This window comes from Myotis nattereri, assembly GCF_964212035.1.
Source record: "Myotis nattereri genome assembly, chromosome: X".
NCBI classification, from domain to species: Eukaryota; Metazoa; Chordata; class Mammalia; order Chiroptera; family Vespertilionidae; genus Myotis; species Myotis nattereri.
In genome coordinates this window covers 9508433-9527895 of record NC_138078.1, presented here as the reverse complement: position 1 = coordinate 9527895, position 19463 = coordinate 9508433, and the positions used below count along the sequence as shown (strand labels likewise).

The 19463-nt window shown below is 39.8% G+C and overlaps 1 protein-coding gene across 2 annotated transcripts in view; it reads right to left on the bottom strand.

The window, feature by feature from the left end:
- The window catches only part of NHS (NHS actin remodeling regulator), a gene marked incomplete at its 5' end in the record, with an annotated part of 343723 nt that overhangs the window by 150987 nt on the left and 173273 nt on the right, over positions 1–19463 (bottom strand). The gene's annotated exons all lie outside the window — the stretch shown is intronic.

Below are 19463 nucleotides of genomic sequence, written 5' to 3'. Positions count from 1 at the left end.
TTGTTTAATTGAAACATTGCTTCTATAATTGAAACATTGTTGCCATCACTGCTGCTCTAAGCTCTGAGGCCGAAGCAGGCTGAAAGCAGGTATCTGGAGCTTGTTTAGCTTCTATAATTGCAACTTTGTTGCTTAGAGTGTAGTTTAGAGCAGGCTAAGGCAGGCGGGGAACCTGGCTTCCTCCATTACTGGAGCAAGCAAGCCTCCTGTTTGCTTCAGCTGCATGGCTGCCATCTTTGTTGGCAGTTAATTTGCATATCCTGCTGATTAGCCAATGGGAAGCATAGCGGAGGTATGGTTAATTACCATGTTTGTCTATTATTAGATAGGATAGTATCATTCAGTAGAGCTGTTATAACCTCAAGTTTGTACCCCTTCAACAGCATTTATGAAGTGCTTATTGTATATTTAGCAGACATATTATGTCATTTCCAGGCTAAAAATGGTATCTCATTTGTTTTTTAAAATCTTTTGTGAATAGCACAATAGCACTTAATTTGTGCTCTAACAAGTTTGTTACATGAAGAGCTGAAGGTTATATCAGGACACATATATTCCATTAAATTGCAGAACTGTAATACTGCAAGAGTCTTAGAAATACTCAAATTTAACCCTCCACTCCCACCCCTTTTTAGAGATGAGGACATGGAAAGAGTTTAATGTTGTAGAGAAGCTGGAGGAAGAGAGGTTTCTAACTCCACCTGAGTGAATTCCTGCATCTCTCCATTATGGTATTTGAAGCCAACTTTCAGCAGGTCAGTTAATAAACCAGGAACACCTTCCAACGTCAAATGTGAGTGACTTCTGAGGTGTTGGCAATTTGGGGGCCACTTTGTATTATTATGAAAAATTGAAGTTGAAATTATATTTAATTTACTTTAGACCAAATTTTGAAATTTGGGTGACTAAGAGCATATAGATGTTTTAATCTAAGCCTGTTTGAGATACTTATCATATTCCACTGCCTGATTTAGTCTCATAATGTAAGAGGTATTTGACCTAATCAAAATGAAGAAGATTCAACTTAAAATTTAAATAGTGTACTGTCAGTAACCTTAGGAATATGAAGCATGGGGGTTCCAGATTGCTGGCATCTCCAGAGGTCATCTTTATTTCCTTGTGTATCTATCATAACCTTTTCTCAAATTAGGTCCATGAGGAATTTAATGCATTCATCATAATAATCTAGGCTCTTACTTATCTTTCATGAATTCTGATTATGGTTCATAAAAACTTATAAAACTACTTACTGAGACACTGGGAAAGTTGATGGACCTTGGAAATTTGAGGTTTAGGGCTAAGGGAAGAAACACAGGTTAATGTTCAACAGCTATAAGGAATATTCATGTCAGTTTCATTTTTTCTTCCCACTGGCATGGCAATTAGGATAAGGATGAAAGCCAGAGAAGGATGTCGAATCCAAAACCCCAATCTTGGGCAACTAAGGTCCACCAGATAACCTCTCTTTCTTTCCTTGTTTGTTCTCCTGTCTGTAAGCTGGGAGGAGAATGAATATACTATTTGTTTTCTTTGAAGATTTCCTTCTGATGAGAGATTCTGGGAATGCATCAAGGCTGGATAAGTGCCCATCCCTCAACCTTAAGATGATGTAAATTGAACAGACCTGGATGGGGTCCATCAAGTCGCCTCTCCCCATCATTGCTCCTTGTGAAAGGGAAAATAATCGTGTGTTTATCCTCACTGCTGAGAATGTGCAGATGTGTTTTCTTAATGGCACTTTTGACACGTTTATTTATCCTCTTTGGCACTTGGAGCCTCTGCTTTTCACATCTTTTCCAGCTGTACAGGGCAAGTCTGTTGGTAACCTTTTATTTGTTCAAACTGATGCTCTTACCCTGGATTGTTTGTTTTGTTTTTTAAGTAATTTAAACCGCACAAGTAGCCCTTGGGAGAAGGGTTATTCAATCAAGGGAAAGTTGTTTAGAACACCACCCATGCGATCTTCCCATAGTTCACCCTTTGGCCGAGACAAAGGTGGAGGGATAAGAAAAAATGAGATTTGCCTTATATCAATCTTTCTGAGAAAAATCCAAGGAATGTCTGAAAGGTGAAAAGAAACCAAAATCTATCCACCTCTTTATCTTTGTCAGAGAATGTCTCTAGTAATATAAAGGAGAAATTAACTTCCAAAGGTGCAAAGTTAAATTCTTAAAAGCACACTCAATTAGCTTATTGGTTCACATTATATAATATTAAATTATTTGAGGGTGGATATATACATGATTGACTACTATGGGACTTATATTCAACTATTTCAGGTGGCTGAGAATAGCAAGGAAGCAGCATATTAGGTATTCTATAAATGCTGTTTAGGAAATAGAATTTCCTGGATATTCTGAACAATAAGAGAACTACTGAATATCTAATATCCTTCTACCTTTCTGCATCTTTCCACAAGGCCAAGAAAACCAATTGTAACAGACACCATCTTTTCTTTGTGTGCAAAATGGATCTGTATCTTCTTTGCACTGAAATTCCAATGAGGTCACAACTCTCTGGAATGAGACAGGCCCATGCTCAGATCTGTAGCACAAGATGGCAGACAATAGTATACAAATAAAACTTTTGACAGCCAGAGAAGTAAGGCAACATGATCCCAAGCCATAGACTGTCAAGTCTCCAAATATCACAATCCATACATTCCAAATATACCAGCCATTTACTTATCAACCTCTATTTATTGCACACATACCATGAGCCTGTATGAAGTGCTGAGGATACAATAGCAAACAATATGGACATGATTGTTGCTTTTACAGAGCTTCCAGTTTAGTGGGGGAAAGTAGAGAGAAAGCAAGGACATAATCAAAACAAATGAAAATACTTCTCAGTTGTGAAATCAATGAAGGATAAAAAGAGGGTGTTGAGATATAGAAAATGTGGATAGAGGGGGTACTGAAGTATGAGCAGAGCTCTGAAGGATAAAGGATGGAGACAAGAGCAGAGGGAACTGCATGTATGAATGCTCTGACATAAGAAAGAGTTTGAATGTTTTTTAAAAACTGGTGAGAAGTCAGAGTGGCATGGGAATACTGGGCCTAGGAGAATATGTCACAGCATGAAACTGGAGAAATTGGCAGAGTTTGCCAGGTCATACAGGTGTGGATTTCATTCTAAGTGCAATGGAAGGGAATGAAGAGTTCTTAAAGGGACATATCATTGTGTGGCCCATGAGTTAAAGGATCATTTTGATGGTTGTGATGGTTGTGTGAAGAATGGACTGTAGCAATTAATAGTGGATATAGGGCATCAAGAGAGGAGGTGGCTGCCGTGGACCAGGCAAGAGGAGGTGGTGACTTGGTCTTGGGCAGTGGTTCTAGAGATGGAACAAAGGAATAAGATATTAGTGAATTCTCTTCTGCCCTTGTTGTCACTGCTTCTTCTCATGTTGGGTGGGTGCCATATGTTAAAACAGATCCTCATGTCTAGGTCCTGAGAACTGGGGTTATTCTGTGCCTTAGTCCCCCATCTGTTAAAAGAGAATGAAATAGTGCCTACCTCACAGAGCTGTTTTAAGATTTGCTTAGAAAAGTGCCCATCACATAGTGATAAAAAGTTGGTGATTATTATTGTGACTCAGATAATAGTAATTAATACTTCCTGATCACTTACTATGTGCCATATGCTTGATATATAACACCTCACTTAGTTTTTAGCCTAACAAATAGTGATAATACATATGGAGAAACATGTGGGCTCTTCATTGCACAAGTACAACATTTCATCCAGCTTCCATGGAGGGTGAAGGCCTTTTCTGGGACTGCTTTCTAGATGGATAGCTCACCCAGATGACAATCTCAGTTTGGATGGGTTGAGACATGGACAGTTCTCTCTGATAAGCCCAGCAACAAGACAATGGTTTTCATGTAAGCTGACCAAGATGCTAGAAAGGTGGGATCCTGTCTCCTTGACCTTTGTAGCCACATGGAAGTGCAACAGAGTAGCAGATGCATGGAAATGCTTAACTTATTTACTACCTCAGAGGGGACATTATCTGAGGATTGTGCTGGTAAGTCTTCAATATATTTTAGAGTTAGACAGTAAGACTAGAGGAAGGGGTACTTACAACTATATCTGGAAGGACAAGAAGGGGAAATTAAGGAAAGAAAAGTATTTTATTAAAAATAGCTTTATTCATGAGAGGCCACACCATCTTGAAGGGGAGAGCTGCCGTGACTGGGAGCCCAGCCTCACCTCCACCCAGGGTGCCCTCAGACACCACCCAGGACCCTACAGCCATACCAGCCAGGGACCTGCTGCCTCAGCTGGGACCCCACAAACACCAAGACTCCAGCCTCCCTGGCTGTGGGCTCCTCAAAAGTTTGTCTTTGGGGAGACAAAATGGGAGCGAAATAGGCGGACATGTCCCGCACTGTCTCACGGAACAGATGAAGAAACAACTAAATCGAATAACATCCACCTGGAATTGGCAAGTTAAACACAGCTGGTGAGACAATTCGTGGCCAAAAAAGACAGAGGAAGCCTGGAGAACAGTAGGATCAGGGATTTGGGCTGGATAGAGAGACTCCCGACTACAGGGACGAGAGTATCAGAAGGAAACTGCGCTGCACTAAATCTGCGTCCCTTGGGGACACGCATAACACTCAACTGTGGAAGGGGGGTCCATAGGGCTGCTGGCAGCTGGGGAATCTAGATCTAAGTCCATGGCCATAGGAGGCTGCACCCAGAAAGGGAGCCTGAAGATCCGCACTGGCCACGCAGTGCTGGGGGAGAGAAATGCGCAGCAGAGCAGTTGTTCTGCCTTTATATTTTCCTTGCTTTTACTCACTAAACCCAGTACATAGGATCTTTCAATTCCAAACACTCACTGATGCTGTGATGCAGGTGGAAGTGCAGTTTTGTGGAGGCTGGGGAGGAGCACAGGGGGAGGCAACTAGGAATTCAGCACTGGGACCTTCCAGTACCTTTAACCCTAAACAGCCATTTTTCTCCTAAAAAGCTAGCCCCCCTCTCTGCCACAGCAGCACCTGCAGGGCAACTAGAGCAATAGCACCCAGCCTCAAGCTCTGCAGGGAAATGAAGAATCCAAATACCCCCAGGGAGCCCTCGGAGACTGGGTTGAGGGGCCGTTTGGTCCCAGAAACTAATACACAACACCCCCACCTAGCACCCATGTCTGAAATAGACGCTTGTGTAAATACAACTGAAAGCAGGCAGACAAACAAAGCAGGCAGATTGGTCCTGCCTGCCTGAAACTAAGGCTGTGGAGACAGACACAGAGGAGTGGTGGATCTCTGGGAACTTCAACATGGTGCTGGCTACCTAACAGGAAACTGAGAAATGGCAGACAGAACAATAGAAGGGGTCTTAAATCAGCACCCATGGGACATTAAAACTCAGCTGAAGCGAATGACACTTTACTACTTCACTTTTTTATTTTTTACCTTTTACTTAAGAAAGAAACAAATTTTTTCTTTATTATATTTTATTATTATTACTAGAAGTCCAGTGGGGTCCCTTGGCCAGGCCTGTGGAAATCGGGCTGAAAGTAGCTCTCCAAAATCCCCCAAGGCATCCCAGATTGCAAGAGGGCACAGGCCAGGGCGAGGAACCCCACCAGTGCACAATTAGGGCCAGGGAGGAACCACGGGAGGACCCCAGGGTGTGTCCAGCCTGTCTCTCCCAGTCCCAATCAGCTGGACCCCAGCTGCAAGCTCACCTACTGTTCAGAATGTCTGCCCCCTGGTGGTCAGTGTGAGTCATAGCGACTTGTTGAATGGTCAAATGAAAGGTTGGACACTTAGCATATTAGGCTTTTATTATATAGGCTTTTTAAGCCTTTTTTTGGATTAGTGTTCTTCATTCTATTTTTTATTTTATTATTATTTTTATCATTATTTTACCTTATCTTATTTTTTTGCCAATCTTTTCTTCCTCAATTATCCCTTTTTCACCCTGTTTCTCTTCTTCTGTTCCTCTCTCCTTTCTTTTTACCCCTTGTTAAAAATGATCTTCTTTATCTGCTTTATTGACGCATTACTATTATAGTAGTATCTGTTGGCTTACTCATAAATCTAATTTCCTCTTCCCTGCTGCAAGTCCATGCACACTTCTCTTTTCTCTTTCTTTGCTAGTCAATTTTTTATGCTTTTGTTTTTCCTCTCCTCTCTTGCTCTCTTCTTCTCCGAATTGCTTAATCAGTTTCACTCACTAAACTTAAGTCTATTTGCTCTCTGCTCTATTCTCCTTTTCCAAAAATAGATGACTATGTAGATAGATAGATAGGTAGATAGACAGACAGATAAAAGAAAGGGGAATATTTTTGTATTTTTTATTTTTTATTGATTATTTTGTTTTTTACTTTTCTCCTTATCCACTCATACTCTTTCTACCTCCTCTATACTGAACCGTGGCCATTCAATTCCTTCTGGAAATAAGCCCTGCCTCTTCAGATTCAGTCCCCCCACTTTTTTTCTGGGTGTTTGTTGTTAGCATTTTTTTGTTAGTTTGTTTTGTGGAGTTTTCTCCCCATATATGTATATTTCCCCTTCTTTTTTTATTCTATATCTTTTAACTCTTACTTTTGTTTTCCTTTTCTCAATATCATTTTTGCTCTCTCTTCTCTCTCCTAACTCTCTTTTCTCTGGTAGTCACTTTTATTGGGGTTATCTGTGTCATTAATACATTCGTGTTTTGTGCCCTCTGTGTTGTGTCTTGTAGAGTTGTATTTTGTGCCTTTCGGTCAACGTGGTAGAAAGTGAGCCACATAACCAGACACCCTGAGAGGAGCAAAAATGGGGAGAAAAAGAAACAGCCCCCCATATGAAAGGAAAGGCAGAATCACCAGAAAAGGAAGTCAACAAAATGGAGGCAAGCAATTTGTCAGAGAAAGAATTCAGAGCAATGGTCATAAGGACACTGAAAAGGATGGAAGACAAATTCAACATGTGTAAAAATCAGGAGGAAATGAAGAATGACATAGCTGCAATAAATAACATCCACATAATAGTGGTGCCAGAAGGAGAGGAAACTGAGTAAGGAATAGAAAACCTGTTTGAACAAATAATGACAGAAAACTTCCACGATATTGGGAAGAAAAAACTCACACAAGTTCAATAAGCACACAGAGTCCCAAATAAGATGAACCCAAAAAGACCACCACCAAGACACATCATAATTAAATTGGCAAACACCAATGACAAAGTAAGAATCTTAAAGGCTGCCAGAGCGAGACAGAAAGATACCAATAAGGGATCGCCCATCAGACTATCAACTGATATCTCAACAGAAACACATCAGGCCAGAAGGGAATGAAATGATATATACAGTCATGCAAAGTGAGGGACTGAATCCAAGAATACTTTACCCAGAAAGACTATCATTCAAAATTGAAGGTGAAATCAGGAGTTTCACAGACAAAAAGGGGGCTAAGGGTGTTTATTACCACCAATCCACCAATGCAACAAATGCTAAAGGGACTGCTGTAAAAAGAAGAAATAGGAAGGGAAGAAGGAACACAGGCATAAAGAATAAAAATGGCAACAAACAAGTACCTATCAATAATAACCTTAAATGTAAATGGATTAAATGTTCCAATCAAAAGACATAGGGTAGCTGAATGGATAAGAAAACATGACCCATACATCTGCTGTCTACAAGAGACCCACCTCAGAACAAAGGACTTACACATAGTGATAGTGAAGGGACGGAAAAACATTTTTCAGGCAAATGGAAAAAAAAAAAAAGCTGGGGTAGCAATACTTATATCTGACAAAATAGACCTCAGAGTAAAGGCCATAACAAGAGATAAGGAAGGCCACTTCAAATACTAAAGGGAGCAATTTAACAAGAGGATCTAACTAATAAAAGGATCTAACTCTGGTAAACATATATGCACCCAATACAGGAGCAACAAATACATACAAAACTTCTGGAGGATATCAAGGAGAGATTGACAGCAATACAGTCATAGTAGGGGATTTTAATACCCCATAGACACCACTGGATAAATCCTCTAAACAAAAAATAAGCAGAAAAAAAACACCAATCCTAAATGACTCACTAGATCAGATGGACTTAATTGACATCTTCAGAACATTTCGCCCAAAAGCTCCAGAATATATATTCTTCTCAAGTACACACGGGGAATTTTCAAAGATAGACCACATATTGGGACACAGGCAAAGTCTCTTCAAATTCAAAAAGATAAAAATGATATCAAGCATCTTCTCAGATCATAATGGTATAATATTAGAAATCACCTATAATAAAAACAATGAAAAAAATCAAACACTTGGAGGCTAAATAGCATGATATTAAACAATGATTGGGTTACCAAAGAGATCAAAGAAGAAATAAAAATATCATGGTAACAAACGACAATGAAAACACAGCAATCCAAAATCGATGGGACACAGTGATAGCAGTCCTGAGAGGGAAGTTCATAGTTCTACAGGCCTACTTAAAAAAAAATGGTAGTAAATTATCTAACTGTACAACTTAAAGAATTAGAAAGAGGGCACCAAGAAAAGCCCAGAGTAAGCAGGAGGAAGGAAATAATAAAGATCAGAGTGGAAATAAATGACATAGAGACCAAAAAAAAAATACATACAAAAGATCAATAAAACCAAGAGCTGACTCTTTGAAAGGATAAACAAGATTGATGAACCTCTAGCCAGGCTCACCAAGAAGCAAAGAGAGAGGACCCAAATGAACAAAAGCAGAAATGAAAGAGGTGAAGTAACAACAGACCCCACAGAAATACAAAGTATTGTAAAATAATACTACGAACAACTCCACTCCAACAAACTGGACAACCTAGACGAAATGGACATATTCTTAGAAAAATACAAGCTTCCAAAACTCAATCATGAAGAATCAAAAAGCCTGAATGCACTGATAACTACTGATGAAATTGAAGCAGTAATCAAAAATCTTCCATCAAACAAAAGCCCTGGTTGGGACGGCTTTACACGGGAGTTTTACCAAACATTCAAAGAAGAACTAAAACCTATCCTCTTCAGACTATTCCAAAAACTTCAAAAGGAAGGCACACTTCCAAGCTCATTCTATGAAGCCAGCATTACACTAATTCCAAAACCAGATAAAGACACTACAAAGAAAGAAAACTACAGGCCAATATCCCTGATGAACATAGATGCTAAAATCCTCGAAAAAAATTCTAGCAAATTGGATCCAGCATTACATTAGAAAGATCATACACCATGACCAAGTGGGATTTATTCTGGGGAGGCAAGGATGGTACAATATTCAGAAAACAATAAATGTGATACATCACATAAACAAACTGAGAGACAAAAATCACATAATAATATCAATTGATGCAGAAAAAGCATTTGACAAAATCCTACACCCTTTCTTTTTAAAAAAAATTTAAATATATTTTATTGATTTTTTTCAGAGAAGAAGGGAGAGGGATAGCGAGTTAGAAACATCAATGAGAGAAACATCGATCAGCTGCCTCCTGAACATCCCCCACTGCGAATGTGCCCACAACCAAGGCGCATGCCCTTGACCAGAATCGAACCCGGGACCCTTCAGTCCACAGGCCGATGCTCTATTCACTGAACCAAACTGGTCAGGGCCAACACCCTTTCTTGATAAAAACTCTCAGCAATGAGAATAGAGGGATTATACCTCAACATAATAAAAGCCTTATATGACAAACCTATAGCCAACATCATACTCAATTGCAAAAACTAAAACCATTTCCCCTAAAAACAGGAACAAGACAGGGATACCCACTTTCACCACTCCTGTTCAACATAGTACTGGAAGTGCTAGCCATAGCTATTAGGCAAGAAGAAGAAATAAAAGGCATCCAAACTGGAAAAGAAGTAAAACTCATTTTTCGCAGATGACATAATATTGTACATAGAAAACCCTAAAGACACCATCAAAAAACTACTCAACTTAATAAATGAATTTGGCAATGTAGCAGGATACAAAATTAACACCCAGAAATCTATGGCTTTTTTTATACACCAACTAGAGGCCCAGTGCATGGATTCATTCACTGGTGAGGTCCCTTGGCCTGGTCTGTGCCCTCTTGCCAGCTGGGTCCCCTCAGGGGATGTCAGACTGCTAGTTTTGGCCTAATCCCCACAGGCCAGGCCACGGGGCCCCATGGGTGCATGAATCCATGCACTGAGCCAGTTTCAGGCCAGGCCAAGGAACCCCACCAGTGTACCGGACCTCTAGTATGCATATATTTGGTTAATCTCTTCCCACCCTCCCCCCTCCCTCCTTCCCTCTGGGATTCATCAGTCTATTCCATATTTCCATGACTGTGCTTTGAGCATCTGCTGCCTGGTGGTCAGTGTGCATCATAGCTACCAGTCGAATGGTTGAACGGTCGAATAGTTGCTTAGGCTTTTATATATATATATATATATATATATATATATATATATATATATATATATATATATAATGAACTCACAGAAAGGGAAACTAAAAAAACAATCCCATTTACCATTGCACCAAAAAATATTAAGTTACCTAGGAATAAACTTAACTAAGGAGGTAAAAGACCTGTACTCGGAAAACTACAGCATATTGAAAAAAGAAATAGAGGAATACATAAACAAATGGAAGAATATACTGTGTCCATGGATTGGTAGAATTTACATCATTAAAATGTCCATACTACCCAAAGCAATTTGTACATTCAATGAAATCCCAATTAAAATACTAATGGCATATTTCAAAGACCTAGAACAAACTGTCCAAAAATTCATATGGAATAAAAAAGACCCCGAATAGCCACAGCAAATCTGAGAAACAAGAACAAAGTTGGAGGGATCACAATACCAGATATAAAGCTATATTACAAAGCCAGTGTCCTCAAAACTGCCTGGTACTGGCATAAGAACAGACATATAGACCAATGGAACAGAACAGAGAACCCAGAAATCAACCCAAGCCATTATGCTCAATTAATATTTGACAAAGGAGGCAAGAGCATACAGTGGAGTCAAAACAGTCTCTTCAATAAATGGTGCTGGGAAAATTAATCAGATACATGCAAAAAAAAATGAAACTAGATCACCAACTTATGCCATACACAAAAATAAAGTCAAAATGGTTAAAGGACATAAATGTAAAATGGGAAACCATAAATATCTTAGAAGACTCCATAGGCAGCAAAATATCAGACATATGTTGTAGCAATATCTTTATCAATGCAGCTCCTAGGGCAATGGAAACTAAGGAGAAAATAAACAAATGGGACTACATCAAAATAAAAAGCTTCTGCACAGCAGAAGAAACCTTTAACAAAACAACAAGGAAGTGCACTCCATGGGACAATATTTTTGCCAATACTATCTCAGATAAGAATTTAAACTCCAAAATTTACAGGGAACTCATACAACTTAACAAAAGGAAGATAAAAAATCTAATCAAAAAATGGGCAAAGGACCTAAATAGACACTTTTAGAAAGAGGACATACAGATGGCCAAGAGACATATGAACACATGCTCAAAGTCACTAATCATCTGAGAGATGCAAATCAAAACTACAATGAGGTACCATCGCACACCTGTCAGAATGGCTATCATCAACAAATCAACAAACGACAAGTGCTGGTGAGGATGTAGAGAAAAAGAAACCCTCATGCACTGCTGGTGGGAAAGCAGACTAGTGCAACCACTGTGGAAAACAGTATGGAGTATCTTGAAAAAATTAAAAATGGAACTCCCATTTGACCCAGTGATCCCACTTCTAGGACTATATCCCAAGAAATCAGAAACACCTATCAGAAAGGATATGTGCATCTCTATGTTTATAGCGGCACAATTTACAATAGTTAAGATTTGGAAGCAGCCTAAGTGCCCATCAGCAGATGAGTGGATTAAAAAACTGTGGTACATCTATCCAATAGAATACTACACTGCTATAAAAAAGAAGGAACTCTTACCATTTGCAACAGCATGAATGGGCCTGGAGAACATTATGCTAAGCGAAATAAGCCAGTCAGTGAAAGATAAATATCACATGGTCTTACTCATATGTGAGACATAATGAACAACACATACTGATGAAGAAAAATAGATCCAGAGACAGAGAAACACTGAGCAGACTGTCCCACCTCAGAGAGGAGGCAGGGGAGGGGTGTGGTAAGAGGTCAACCAAAGGACTTGTATGCCTGCATATTAGTATAACCAATCGACACGGACACTGGGGTTGTGGGGGCTTGTCCTGGGGGTAGGACTGGCCAGGGGGGTCAGTTGGGGGAAAGGAGACATATATAATACTTTAAACAATATTAAAAATTAGCTTTATTCACATTTTGAAATAACCATTTGACTCACTACTTTGCCTTCTTTTAAGCTATTCTCTTTTACTCTCTCACTATTTCTTCTCTCTCCTCTTTTTATCCTCTCTCCTTTTCCCTCCTCTTCTTTCATCTTCGCCATTCACATTGCCTCTCTTTTTCTTTCCCTCTCTCTTTCTCCCCTCTCTTGTTCTCCCTCTCCCCATATCTCTCTCTCTCTCTCTCTCTCTCTCTCTCTCTCTCTCTCTCTCTCTCTCTCATAAATGCACATGCACACACATATAAACACATACAACTAGAAACAATTTATTTTCTTCACTGACTATTCTCTCCCTGGGACTCAGGGGAATTGTGACATGGAGGAGGTGGCAGCCAGGGAACCCATCCATTTCTTCTTAGACTAAGGATAGGGGTGGACTTTGCTTGCTTATTTATTTTTTCCTTCAAAGCTACAGATCATCCTTAAGTAGATGAGACAGCAAATAACCCCAGTGCAGTCTGCCAGGGATGCAGCCTGTTTTTCTGTATAGAGGACTAAGCTGAGGGGGAAGGAAACCAACTGTCTTTCTCATTTAGGTCATCACAGAAAATTAAGAGAGCGGGTGGCAGGGGGATAGGCATGGCTACTCCTAACCAGAGTGACTGCAGAGTAGTTCCAGTGCAGCTTCACCTTCTACCCAAAGCTTCAAACAGAGTTGCCACATTCTCATTCTTTCAAGTACCCAGCACATAGTTGGTTACTGAGAAACACTGGGAATCAGACCACTCATGGCCCGCATTGGGACATTTCTTTCATGGCTTCTGTAATTATTTTTAAAGTAAATGAATTAACTATAAGCCTCACCCCAGAGGCCAAATCTTCAGCTCAGTGTTAAGTAGAATCAAGATGAGAACTATTATTAGCTTCATATCAGAAAAAGGCTATTTTGCTTTCACATTCTGAAAAATAGAAAAGTACTTGGCTTGACAGGCAGATGAACAGTAATAATAATGTAATTCTGAGAGCTATATCTGGTGCCTGCTCAGTGCCCAGGTGGGCCTGGAAGCCCCTCAACAAGTCACAGGGCCAAGCAGGGTGGGAAGAAATCTGCTTTCAATGACAGAAAGCCAGCCCAAAGTCATGGGTGCTCACAGTGTATCCCATTGAGCCCAAGAAGGAATCCTCAATGCCTCCTCTCCTATAATCACAAGCTGTGACAGATCAGATAATCAGGTATGTCAAGTAGCTTTTTAAATGAATAAAACCCTGGAATTAAAAATAAATAAATCAATGCTAATCCTATCTGAATCTCAGTGTCCTCACTCATCGAGCAGAACAGGAGACAGAAAGCAATGAATTCCAGGCTCTTCTCCAGCTCCCACCTTCCATAATGCATTCATTAATTCATTCATCAACAAATTTATTGAGGAACAACCAGGAACCTAACCCTGTCTATGTGCTGGGGATGTCCTAAGCAAAGAGAAAGTCAGAATTTCTCCTCTCATGTAGGTGAAGTCCAGTAGGGGCTGGTATATACAACATTAAAGAAATAATTCACAGATCATTATTATCATGAGTGCAAACTATGGTTTTCCTTAGATAATAAAGAAAGGGCTTCCTAAGGCATCTGCTATAGATAAAAAGAGATATCCAGTGAAAACAAGACAGAAAGTCAATTAATGCCCACCATTTATGAGGAAATTCTTGGTTTGAAATACCTTCTTTCAAACTATGACAATGGGAAATGGAGGCTTGCTTAAGATATTTTCAAATCACATACCCATGCCTAGGGGATATGCCATGATTGAACTGAGCATGGTTAAACTGCGTGTTTATGTGTGACATTGGTATGTGGTATATATGCAGGAACAGAATATGTGAGGCATCTAGTACATGCAGATATTATGTAGGTAATCATTCTGTAGAGAAGACACTTGGCCTTTGTAGCTTTTACTCATAAGTTGATGATCCCTTTTTATGGCTTCCAAATATAGAAATCATCAGTTTTACTGAAGAAAGTGATTTAATGGTGCTTACTAGGATGCTGGTGTGAGGGCCTGAGACATTGGGCTAGTGAGTGATGCCAGTCAATCAGCCAGTAAAAAGGGATCAGGGTAACATGGCTTTGCTGCTCTCTATTTGAAGTCACACTCTAATAATATTGTTAAAACCCATAAAACTGACAATAGCAGTGTGTCAGTTATTTACTGCTGTATAACAAGCCATCCCAAAACTTAGTGGCTTCAAGCAATGATTTATTATTTCTTATAATTATATGGATACACTGAATGGTTCTCCTGGTTTCACCTGGTCTCACTTATTTGACTGGATTTAGCTAGAGGGTCTGTGGACTAGAAAGTCAAAGATGGCTCTACTTACATGTCTTGTTGGTGACACTGGCAATTTGTGGGCGCCTTGGGTCTCCTCCACATGGCCACTCATCCTCAAGTAAGCTACACCAGCTTTCTTACATGGTAGTCTCAAGACAGTGGCCAAGGTGGAAGCTGCAAGACCTCTTAAATGTCTAGAGCCAGCCGTGGGCAAACTACAGCCCGCGGGCCGGATCCGGCCCATTTGAAATGAATAAAACTATTGAAAAAAAAGACCGGACCCTTCTATGTAATGATGTTTACTTTGAATTTATATTAGTTCACACAAACACTCCACTCATGCTTTTGTTCCGGCCCTCCGGTCCAGTTTAAGAACCCATTGTGGCCCTCGAGTCAAAAAGTTTGCCCACCCCTAGACTCTGGAACTGAACAACACTACTTCCTCCACATTCTGTTGCTCAAAGCAAGTCACAAGTTCAGCCCAGAATCAACAGGGTGGAGAACAGACTCCACCCCTTAATGGGAATCACTGCAAAGAATTTGTGGCCATATTTAATTGACCACAGGGTGAAAGGGAAATTTCGAGGGGAATTTTGCAATGTGGTTAGCTTGTGGTTTGAAGCTCTGCACGGAAAACATTGGATTCGCCTTAGAAAATGTGACTAAGAAGAATCACAAGCCTAAACAAACATTTCCACATTCAAGAATTCCGGAGTTTCAAAAGGTGTTCAGGACATATCTCTTAAATTCTGTGTGTTTAGGTTGAACCATGAAGACTGCTGATATTTGACCATTTGGGCCACACACACACACAGACACACACACACAAAAAAAACACACCAAAAACCCCCCACACAATTTCATGTGCTCTAACTTAACACATGCTGAAAAAAATCCATCTGATTTAGAGCTGTTAGAGAATAGAGTGCCCTGGTAAGACGAATATCTTTGAACATTGCCAATTCTCTTATGCATACCACACATGGAATCATTCTATTTAAATATTTGTATGTAATTCTGAAGACATATAAGAGCCATCATTTGAAACTCCCAAATTGAACAGAGCATGGAGAGTTGGAATCTAGGATCCACTAAGGCCTCTATCGAGGCCAGTCATTCTGAATCAGGGGTGATTTTGCCCCTGAGGGTATATTAGCAATGTCGTGAAATATTAATGTAGTGACTTGGGGGAGGTGATACTGGTATCTAGTGGTTAGAGGTCAAGGATGCTGCTAAATATCCATTCCCAAGACAGCCCACCACAGCAGAGAATTAATTTGACTCTAAATGTCACAAATGTCAAAGTTAAAATCCCTGGTCTAGGTGAATAAGAGGTCAATTCCCATGCCCAACACACTATTTTCTCATCTTTAACAGGAAACAACACAATTGCTTTCTAGGGTTCTGTCTACTTCTAAAATTCTATGCATCACATATTTGCAATATCAGTATAGTTCTTTGAGTTTTATAATTATTTAAATTTTGCATCAATAAGATGTGTAAGTGTGTATGTGTATCTAAATGGTCAGGCAGTATCAGTAAACATAATTAGATTAGCTTTAGGAACAAACACAGTAAGAAGACATTGAATTCTGAAGAACACAAACTGTTGGAAAACACACATCTATGCCATACTTTGTAGAATAAGCACACCACTGCTCAGAAAATGTGACTCATACCTAGAAACCACCATCACCATCTACCCCTCCTTGTGTACCTTTCTTTATCTGCCCCTACCCCTAATCACACACACTTGCCACCCACAGAAATCACACATGGCCCTTCCATCTTGGCTTTCCCTTCAACCCCTCATCATCAACCAATCCAGAGAATGACAAAATTTTTTTGCATGACTGAATTTAGAGAAATCCAGTGGTTAAGATATAAAGTTCAAAAAACAAAACAAAACAAATAACAACAAAAAAAAACTTTCCAAATCTGAACAGAATTGCAGTGACATTAAACCTTTTCCTCTTCAATGCCTTTCATCTTTTTCACCCTCTGGTGCTCTACCTACCAGCGTCAAGCCAATTAATTGAAAAGTCATTAGAAAGGCCCTATGCTGTGAAGGCCCCACATCTTCAGATCCAGATCTGGATCTTTTGAGGAAAAAGAGAAGGACCCAATGGCCTCCACATTATTCATGATTCTCCTACCTCCACCCCTTTCTGTTCTCAGCTGAAGCTGGTCTCAGGAGATATCTGTGAACTGGATGGAATCTGCTCAGCCAATCAAACATTTATAGAGTGCCCACTATGTGCCAGACATTGAAATTGAACCTGAGCGATGTCCCATCCTAAAACATCTCGTCCTTATTTCCCTATATGACAGCTGTGGCAGGTGGACTTAACTAGTTTAACCACAAAGGTTAAATTTGTAAGATAAGACCCTTTCTCTCTCAGTTTTTTCTGCATTACAGATGTTTGACCTGTGGCCTCATATATGAAACCCCTAGCCATTTCTCTTGTAAAATGCATGCCACAGTCACAAAGCCAACCTAGCGAGGGGCCACATGGGCACAAATCATGGCACAGAAGTAACTGAAGGAGCCTGTGTTGTTATTGGGGAGCCACTATCTCGGGTACAATGCATTGATTTGCCAGTGCCCCATTTCAACATTTCCTGACTGAGATTCTAGAGAAAAGGTTTCAACTATTGGCCCACAGTGCAGGCAGACTTTTAGGGGGTTCAGGCAAGTATACCTCAAATGTACAGGAACTTAGGATTCTACTGAAAGGTATTAAAATCTGGAATTTCATACCTGCTTATTTTTAAATTTAGGTATAATTTACATACAGTAAAATGCATATATTTGAAATGTTCAGTATGATTAATTTTGACAAATGTATATAACATAGAACCTACAGCATTATCCTCTGGTTTTGAAAAAAGCTCTTTTTCTTTAAAACTTTTTGTTTATTATTACAACTATTTTACTATATTTTATTAATGGGTAGAAATATTAATAGAGACCATATCTGCAAGACAGTCCCCCTCCCCAGTAATATATACATATATATATATATATATATATATATATATATATATATATATATAGACTTTTCAAAGTGACTCTGCAGCTACCATCAGTGCCTTGCAGACATCCCTCAGACCTCTCACCTCAGTGCAATGCAGCTGAATTCCAAAGGCCACTTAAACATCGCTGTGCCGGGCTTTTGTCCCCCATAGCTGAGGAAAGCCACTATGTCTGCAGGCTTGGACAGAAGTGCTGGGGAATTAGCAAAACCCAGAAGCATCTCAACAAATGATTCTTGGGAATTGGAGTGTAAATACCACAGGTCCCTCACTCCTGAGGTGGAAACACTCTGAGTGTTCATTGTCTCCCAGAGTCCCACTTGGAATTCAGCTCCAGTTGCTCACAGTGATAATTTACTTAATAACTTTTTCATGGCTTCCTTTCTTCCCTATATCCCTTCCCTAACCAGCGTTATTGGTGTTTTCATCACCTATCAAACTACATACACATCAGCCTTCGTCTTAGGGTTTGCTTCTCGAGAACCCAAACTAACATGGTCATCAACAATCCATTTATAAAATCTACCTTTTCAGGGAAGTCGCACAGAGTTTTTCTACATTAGGCACACATACACACATACTAAGGGAAAGGCTAAGAACATATATCAGGAAAGATGAAAGCCAGAAACTTCAGACCCTAGTTCATCTGGACTAGGATTATGTTCCTGACCGACACACATTTAGATCCTTCATATCATCCTCCAAAATGAGACAACTGTGCCCCTAATTCCCTAATTTTTCCTCTCACAACCCCTTAAGAACTTTTCAATATTTTATGGAGAGGTTGACATCATGTTTTCTGTTTCAGGCAAGGGATCTCTTTCCTGACTGCTGCAGTGCATTTTATTTCTGATTAAAACTGCACCACTGAGAGTGGGTCATCTGTTTATTTTTCCAAAAGGTGGCACTATGCAGTAGGCATCTCTCCAAACTCTAATCCAGCCCTACTAAGCCAAGCCATGCTCTTGGAAAGAAGAATATACTTGCACATGCACATTTTCATGTGTGTAGACCTCAAAGTGACTACCCACTGGCTCTTGCTGGTTATGTAGGAAAGAGGGCTTCTCTTTGCTCTCCCTCCTGCCAAGGCCCTACAAGGTGGGCTTTTCATTTCAATACACTCTTGATAACTATGTGAACCCTCTTCTAAATCCCAGACAATGGAGTGGGATAAAAATAACACCTCTGCACCCTTACCAAGTGGGTAATCTGAAAAAACTATGAGGAGAGGCCCATGGGGATTGGGATTAAGGAAACAGCAAGAGAAAAGTTAGTATTTCTTCCTGTTCCAACACCACAGATACTGTTTCTCACTACTACACAGCCATGACATCTATTAAGGGAAGGAATATGGAATCAATGGGAAATCTGAGGGAACCTTGTGTAATCCCCTCTCTTTGAGTGTGGGCTGGACCTATTTAGTGACTGGCTTCTAATGAATAGAATACAACAAAATGATGAGGTATCACTTCCATAAGTAGTGCATAAAAGACTGTCACTCCTTTCTCGGTGTCTCTCAAAACCCTCACTCTGATAAATCTGGCTGCCCTGTGGAGTGGGTTACATGTCAATAAACTAGGGTGGCTTTTGAAAAACAGTAAATGAGGAGGAACCAAGGCCGTTGGCCCAACAGACCATGAGAATCCAAATCCTGCCTACAAGTATATATATATATATATATATATATATATATATATATATATATATAGATATAGATATATAGATATAGATATACATATAGATATAGATATATACATATATTTATATACAGATATCTAGAGATACAGATATATATAAAACCCTTAACAAAATGTAATTTTGTATATGTTCACCTCT